We start from the raw sequence: 8,492 nt of genomic DNA, 5'->3' as shown, positions 1-8,492 counted from the left end.
AATATTGATGTTGATGAGACTTTCTCTAAAATGATAACCTTTTCAACCTTTATAGCTCCACTGTTGAAAATAAGGCTCTAACATTCACAAATGACATTGAAATAAAATTCAGTCCAACATCTGGTTTGAGGTGATTCCTCTGGAACCTGTTGGAGGAAAAATATCCCAACTTCACAAGATGAGCTTTAACCTAACAGAGCTCTGTGGTTCCTCCTGTCATTATGAGAGTCAGGGTGAGGAGGCGCCATGTTAGGAAGAGAAGTGGAAGCTGCAGGATCTTCAGAACAGGTCATGATGCTGGGCTACTGATTATCCCTCTGTCTGGACACAGAATCAATAGAATCAGTTTAAAAGCTAAGATGAACAGTTATATGCCAGAAATGGAAAACTGGGATGCACTTCATGCCATGACGTTCAGGATTTAGGTCTCATGGCATCTCAAGGTGTCAGCATTGCAGCCAGTGGGCTGAGGGAAATACAGCTTTTTTTTGTAGCACTTCAAGAGCTACCCAGCTTTTATCGCTTCGCAAAAAAATTAATCAGCACAGAAACTCCAAAGCACACAAAGAATCAGTTATATATATATACATACACCAAAAATATAGTTTGGTGCATATATATATATATATATATATATATATATATATATATATATATATATATATATATATATATATATATATATATATATATATATATATATGACGTGCGGTGAGGTTCATAGCTGGTGAGGCACCGCCTTAATTATAATTGGATTTACAAATTTAGACCCCTGCATGTTATTGTTTACATAAGAAAATTTTGCGCATGCGTAAAATGCTGGAGGGCACAAACACTATTCTTTAACATATGATGCTTAGCTGCGCCGCCGTTGCAGAATAATTCCGTTATCTCAATCAAACTTAGACATGTAGATATTATTAATTTCGTGCTGTGCTTAACAGCAAAGGGAGAAACCGTTAAAGTACAACTCAAAACCACATCTTTCCCGCTCTCTGTATCAGCGCAGCTTCTGTATGGCTAGATCGCGGTTACTGTCTCTTACTCTGCAGTTGTGGAGTCACAATGTCTGAGTTCATGAGCGCCCCCAGCGATGAGGCAAGAGAACTGCCTGCCTCACCTCGAATCTGTTCTCTGATGGCTCCTCAGCACACGAAACACGTTACACACACAGTTGGTGACAATAAAAACAGTACATTAAATACATAAGCTAAATTATGGAAAATCTGTTCATACATTAAATGTTTTTAACCATTTAATTGGCGACGTGCAGACAGGAGGAGCATGCTCTCATAGAATAACAAACAGTGCAGTTAGCGAGAGGTTGCGCAATCCCAGGTTAGGCTCAGCTCACTGCTGCATCACCGGCTTCAATTCTAACCATTTGAATGGGAAAATGCGAAAATTCTGCTATTTTGAAGAAAAAAATCATCAGATTTGGTTAAATTAAATGAAAAATAGGTACTTTATAGTACAAACCACAGGGTGAAAATATCTTTATAAATTATTTTAAAATATTATTTTTCCTCCCCTGACCGCACGTCACTGATATATATATTGTCATAGTACACCCAAGAATTTAAAACTACTTTCACCCCTGCTGATAACTATCAACTCAACAGCTACAGCGGCTATAAAAAGTATCCATCCCCTTTTTATTGTTTTTACAAATCAATCACAACCAACAAAATATATTTTTTGATTAAAAACATTGAATTAAAAATGTTGATTCAATAAGAAAACAACTGTTGAAGAAAACAAAAGTTTGCTTAAACTCTAGTAATGATAAAGTGGAAGAAAGTAGTAGTAAAATTGGACTTTTTGCATCACCACAAACACATCATTCCCACTGTGAGGCATGGTGGTGGCAGCATAATGCTGTTGGGAAACTACAGGGAAATTTGTTTCCATCTGCTAGAAGACTACGGCTTTGGAAAACATTTATTTTCCAGCAAAATGACGACCCGACACAGACGGTTTGAAGACAACAAGATGGAGGTTCTGGATGAGCCCAGACCTCATTTCCACAGAGGGTTTGCAAATCTCGACATAAATGGATCAGATTAGCAGGAGAAATGGCGTCTCTATAGAATAATAAACACAGGTTTTGTGTTATCCCACAACCTTTTCTTAATAAGTGCGCCAAAAATGAGCCAAACTGTTTGCACCACTTAGCATTCAAGACAATTTGTATCTTTCAGGGCTGCAAGAACAAAATGACATCTTTCTGTTTCTGCAGCTCTGGTTCAGGCCCGTCACAATCAGCAATAAATCAATTAAACGGATGATCAATTAAAACGAGCTCGGTAATTTCCATTTGGGTGATTCGTTGTTTTTCTCCAAAAACTGATGATAAAAGTCTTCAGTCTGGTGCTTTGGTCTCAACTAGCACTTTTGTGAAGGACAATTTTGTTTACAGAGACTTCTTAATTAATTTTATTTGTTGTTTCTGTTTTGTTTATTTATTTCAGATATTTAAAATGTCTTCCAGTTCTTCAGAATTTAAAGTTTAATGACCTTTGAGAGTGTGTTCTTCTGTTATTATGCCATTAAATGATGCATCACTGCAAGAACACAAAATCTTACCCAGTATTTTTTGTTTAGTTTCCAGTGCAAATATCTTGGTACACTTGAAACAAAACTAAACTAACTTACAAGTAACTTTTCAGAAAGATATAGGAGCTTGTTTAAAGTCAATAATTTCTAAATATTGATGAAAAATTACTTGTTCCACTGGCAGATTATCTCACTTATAACAACGTGGCACGTTTTCATCAATAATAATGATTTTTTTTCTTCCATATCTTGCTAAAAAAATAGTTTTAAGTTAATTTGTTTTATTTACAGTGTATTAAAATATTTGCACTAGAAATTACTTGGTAAAATGTCGGTTTTTTGCAGCGATAGACATAAAGATTGATCAGTCTGAGAGTGATGCCTCCAAGCTCTTCAGCTTCTTGAAAATGTGTCTGAACTTTGTGTTGCAACAACACAATGATCTAAACTGGATGTGGAGTAGATTGAATTTGTGGCCTACTTAAAGCCCTGGTATGTGGTAAGACATCATACAACCGAACTGGACTCTACCAACGTAAAAACAACCAAACCAATAACCATTTCTTCCCTGCTTCAGTTAAATATCCCACAATCCTTTGCTGCAGCCCTATCACTATCACACAAACGGCAACAAGATGGAAATAAACATTGATGGTTGTAGTAAAACCGATATATTAAATTACTTTTACCGTTGTCTTCTGCTCAATTTGGATGTTTTTTCTTTATTTTTTTGAGTCGTGAACCGTCTGTGTGAACGGCTCCGAAGCGACACACAAGCGCAGAAGAAGAAAGTTGATGTCACACAGTAATAACGGATCGATTAAAATTTTTATTCAGCAACGGGAACCAACAGTATCGTCACAAATTCATAAGAGAAAGGAAGATAATAAAAGAACTAACAGATTTAACACATCTGGCTTCTCCAACAGCTCTGACTGCAGATGCTTTGAAAACAATCAGTATCTGAATTAGCACCTATATAGAGGTGGCTCCAATCTGATTTTGAACGGAAAAGATCCGTTCAGACTTCAGTGAAAAAGCAAAAAAAAAAAGCAGATTTGAGTGGCATTTGCCTGAAGTGTAAACGCAAAGTCAGAAGAGTGGTTGAATATTCGCCAAAAAATGAGAAAACCACTGAAAACAGTACCAGGATGTTAGTTTCTGAACCACACAAAGAGGAAGTCCACCCTTTCAGGTGTCTCACCTGATTGGTGGTGTCTTTGTTACAAACCTTCATCCAACTCCAGACCTTAAAACAAGGATTTTTAGAAATAATGTTCAAAGTTTCAGGCTGCTTTTCTGCACTGCAGCCAACTTTGCTCTTCTGAATTTGCCACAGTCTGATAATCAGTAATTATGTCCAGATAACACTCTTGTAACTTTGCTGCCCTTCAAAATTTTATTGCCCCCAGTCGCATGAAATCGCAAACTTCTGCCTGAAAACTATAGAAGCATTTCCTTGAAATATAAGCTCCTTAATTAAACTTCCGCTCCAGTACACAACGCAGGTCACTACTTGGACATTTAACTAAAGCAATCCATCCTTACCTAAACAATTAGCTGCAGAGCATAATGCTCCTAATTAATAACTGAATAACCCCCCAAAAAAAGTTGCATAATTGATGATACAATTAACAAATACAAGTTTTTTTTACAGTAAACTGTCCTTTTAAAAGTGCGCAGGGCTATAGGACAGCGCTGCATTCCTCAGTGACTCTTAATGGACATTAAACATGGAGCTGAAGAAATACACGAGCACAATTGAGTTAGCGGGCACTTACAGGGCAGAAGGCTTGCCCCATACATTTGCCTAACAACACATAAATGTCACAAAATTACATGTCATTATTGAACAGATCATATGGATTCCACTTATTGTTGCCTAATGGCCCCTTTTTGTAAAAACGAATGTGGTTTAAGGATAATGCAGAGGAGGACGCTGGACTGTCTTGTCCATCCTTCCAGGGAAAAGAAGAATCTGCCTTATTCAGTTACATTTCAAACCTCAATTTCCGCTTGTGGTCGGCTCGTTAAGGCTGACGGCCATTAATGACAGACACTGAGGCTTCTTGCCCAAGCAGAGAGCGACTGAGGAGGGAAAAGTGGGAGAAAGATGCCCTCTGCTGGCTTCAAGGTGGAAGTAAAACAATTTAAAAAAGGTCAACCTGATGTCAGTAACATAAACAATCAATTAGGGGATCATTTTTATTTCAATAAAATAATTTTTCAAAACTATGTCACTTATTCATCACTTCTATTATTGTTTTATTTATTTTTTGTTTAGTTATGTGGAAAAACATGAGCAATCTTAGAAATAAAAAAGTTTGGCACAAGATAATTTAAATATAATTGGCCTTTTATTTTGCTTTTCCAGACTCAGGCTGGTGCACAGAACCTCTTAGAGGTAGAAACACTGAAACTTATTAATATATATATATATATATATATATATATATATATATATAAAACTAAAATAAGTTAAAAATTAGATGAAACATCCCAGTACTAATGGAGTACTAAGGGGCGTATTTACAAGGTGTGTTTATAGGTACATAATGGAGTAGTTAAGGTTATCTAGGAGGTTTTTATGGTTATTTATAGAGGATAGGTTCATCAGGGATGCTTATGGGGACCTAAAAGGAGCAGCTGGAGACACCAGATGCTTTTACAATCAGGTTGAACCTGAAGGAGCAGCAGGAACGGTTTGGTACAGTCGGCTGCATCGGCCACTTTTACAAAGGACACAGTTAAAACAGCGAACCAAACCACATCAACTTTAGCCGTAAATGCGAGGAAATGAGGTTTTACCCATTATCTGACATCTGGTTGTTATAAAACAGAGCAGCATAGAAACCCAGAAAATATCTTTACCCAGTCATGAAGTCTTGGATATATTTGTTGATTTGAGTTTATAGATTTGCTAGAAAAACACAAGTGTTGCTTTTTCTCCTGCATGTGTTTTCACTCTGAATGCATTTTAATTTCCAAGTTCAATCGCTGTCGGAGTGATCTGGACTGAACCACGTCAGACGAAAAGGAGGGCGGAGACAGATTTATAAAAACAGACTCTTTATAAATCCACCAGACTATATGAGGATGATCAGACTATATCGAGTTAAGAAACTGAGGAAGAAAAACGTAAGCTTGCACCACTATATTAAAAAAATCAACCTCACGTGAGTTTGCACACTTAATACCTACGTTTAATATGTTTTAATGTCAATTAAAATTAGTTATTAAGTGTTTATAATTGCAGTCTGTGCCATTTTATACCAATGGAAGATTAAGAACACAATTCTCATATTAAGAGGCAATAAATTTAATTAAAATTACTTAGTGCAGTCGCTCAGCAACCATAAACAGTCACTATATTAACTTGAGACGGAGTCGTCTCCTCCTGCTGTTAAACATTTGTCCAGACAACATGCAACATGCCATTCCTAGAAATGGGAACCACGTCCAATTGAAATGGAAATTGTGTTGCATTTAATTTTTTGGCAGCTGCTCCTGTGTGATTCACAAAAGGCCGGTAGAAGGCTAATTGTTCAAATTAATTTGTGTAAATGACTAAGCAAGAGATAACAGAATTACATCTGCACTTCCTTGGCACGGGTTCAGCAGCGACGGCCTCGACAGGCAGCTGCACGGAGACGGCTTCCTTGCCAAAAATTAAAAGCCACAAAACATTAATTAATGGACTTTTTGTTACATTAATCTGTACCAAAAAGGTTTACAGGGAACAAGATTGAGGGGGGAGCAAGAGATCAGAGCACAGAGGTAGGCGGTGTGCATAATTAGAATAAATTATTTTCATTAAACGTTTTTAAGAAGGTCCCTTCTTTTTTTTTTTTTATTAAAGACGGTTTAAGTAAAATTAAAATTCAAACAAGAAAGGCTGGTGTTGGTGACAGCATCATTAATCAGCTCCCTGTTAAAGTTACAGCATGTTGAGAAACCTCCAGGCTGAACAACGTCCAGGTCAAGTAACTCAGGACTTCTGCGTCCGGCTGCAGCGCCAAGAGAAACGACGGCGCATCAATCACCTGAACTCCGGAGCCACCGCTGCTGCTGCTCGCCCTGAACTGATGGAGCGGCCCTTACTTTGCACTTGTCAATTTGGAGCTTTATCTACACGCTCAAGGCTAATGAGCCATCTTAAACTCGTGATGGCCGCGATGGAAATGATCCCAAGTAGCTCTCTGTCTGCAGTCTGCAGGAAGCCGACTGCAAAGGAGAGGAGCTAGAGGCTCCAAAACTTTTACAGTCAGGTCCTTTAAGCCACAGAAACAGATTTAAATTGTCAAATATGCTGCAATCCTGCGCCTCTGCCTGTAAAATACACACATGATGCTTTAAAACAACTATGAACCTCTTTCCAAGGATTCAAATTGCAAATATCAGAGCTGAAATGTGATGGGAGTGAATGAGTGTCTCTGCATCTGGTGTAAGTTGGACATGCAAGTATAAAATTATTAACTTTAAAGAAAACAAAGATATATTTAAACATTATACAGGGTTAAAATATCACACAAAGATCAACACTAATCGAAAATAAAAGCTTGCACTATAATTGTGTAAAAACAATTACATTAATCTGCACAGAAGGTCATTCAGAACAACTTTTAATTGTATTTCTACTCTAAAAACAGCTACGCTATGGGTTTTCTTTCTTCTTATTTATTTGCAGTTTTTGATTAATTTCATAGACAGTAGCCAATGTTTTACAGCACTGTTGTGGATTGAGTGGAAGATTTTTATGTATTTATGGTCGGAGCTGCAAAGTGTAAGTTCTTATGGCAACAAGACAAAATTTGAGTCACAAATTTTTTTGTGGAACACAATTCCAAAAATCACAGATTTTTCCAAAATACTCCAAAGAAAATGCAGTTTAGGAATATGAAACTCCTAGCTGACACACTATTGGCTGAAGTCTGCAAAGCAGCCAATTCAGAAGCTGCATTTATTTTTCTTGGTGCTGAATGGCTGAGCAGAAATAATGAAGAGTGTAGATGTTAGCTTCTGCGCTAACATGGTTTCTACTGTCCATATTAATGCATATTGACGTATATTTGGTGTTTGGTCTATTAAAATATGCAGTTATAAGTGTTTTTTTGAGGCACAGCCATGTATTCAGGTATTCGTGGGAAAACCAGGACAATCCAGACCCCAGCAACAGAAATCCTTTGTTAGCATTTTATTTATCTTTTCTCTTAATTTTGTTGTTCATGATGTCGTGAGCTGCTACCTTTATTGTTGAGGCCGCCTTTGTGAAAAAAATATTAGTCTAGGTATTTTATTTGGTAAAGAAAAGCGTCAAACTTACCAGAATTTCAGTCAAGAAACACATTTATCAATGAAGACAGATAAATGTAACTACTGGGAATTTAAATATAAAGTCTGGTTCATAGTCTTTTACCTTCTGGTTTGACTAAACAGTACCATCTGCTGCCTTTTAGAGTTCCTGAGCTGTGGAAATAGCCTTCAAAACAATTTATGCACATAATCTAAACGAGACAGAAAACGAGAAACTCAGAACAATTAGCAGAGGCAACAAAAAATCCCTGATGCCAAAAGCTCACTGAAACTTGAAATCAACCTTTTCTAATCAACCTGAGAAGATACATTCCTCCACAAAAATCATTATTCAAACACCAATTTTCCACAAACATACAATGAACATAAACACCCTGCGAAGATGCAGATTCCTCATCTGCGTCTTTTTCCTGCTATCAGTTTCAGGGATATTATTAGCATAAATTATAGCGGTAACTCGTGCTGGGAGGCAGATAAAAATGTGCGTTTGAGTATCTATTTAGCTCTGCAAAAACCTCATTGCTTCCAGTTCATGATCAGCCATCCCAAAGAACTATTTTATGCCCGACTTGCCTGATGCATGACAGCAAGACTGGAGGATCATTTCTTTAATCCCTTCTCCT

Source organism: Poecilia reticulata, chromosome 2 (genome assembly GCF_904066995.2).
Source record: "Poecilia reticulata chromosome 2, P_reticulata-male-v2, whole genome shotgun sequence".
Taxonomy (NCBI): domain Eukaryota; kingdom Metazoa; phylum Chordata; class Actinopteri; order Cyprinodontiformes; family Poeciliidae; genus Poecilia; species Poecilia reticulata.
Note: the sequence above shows the minus strand (reverse complement) of the source record.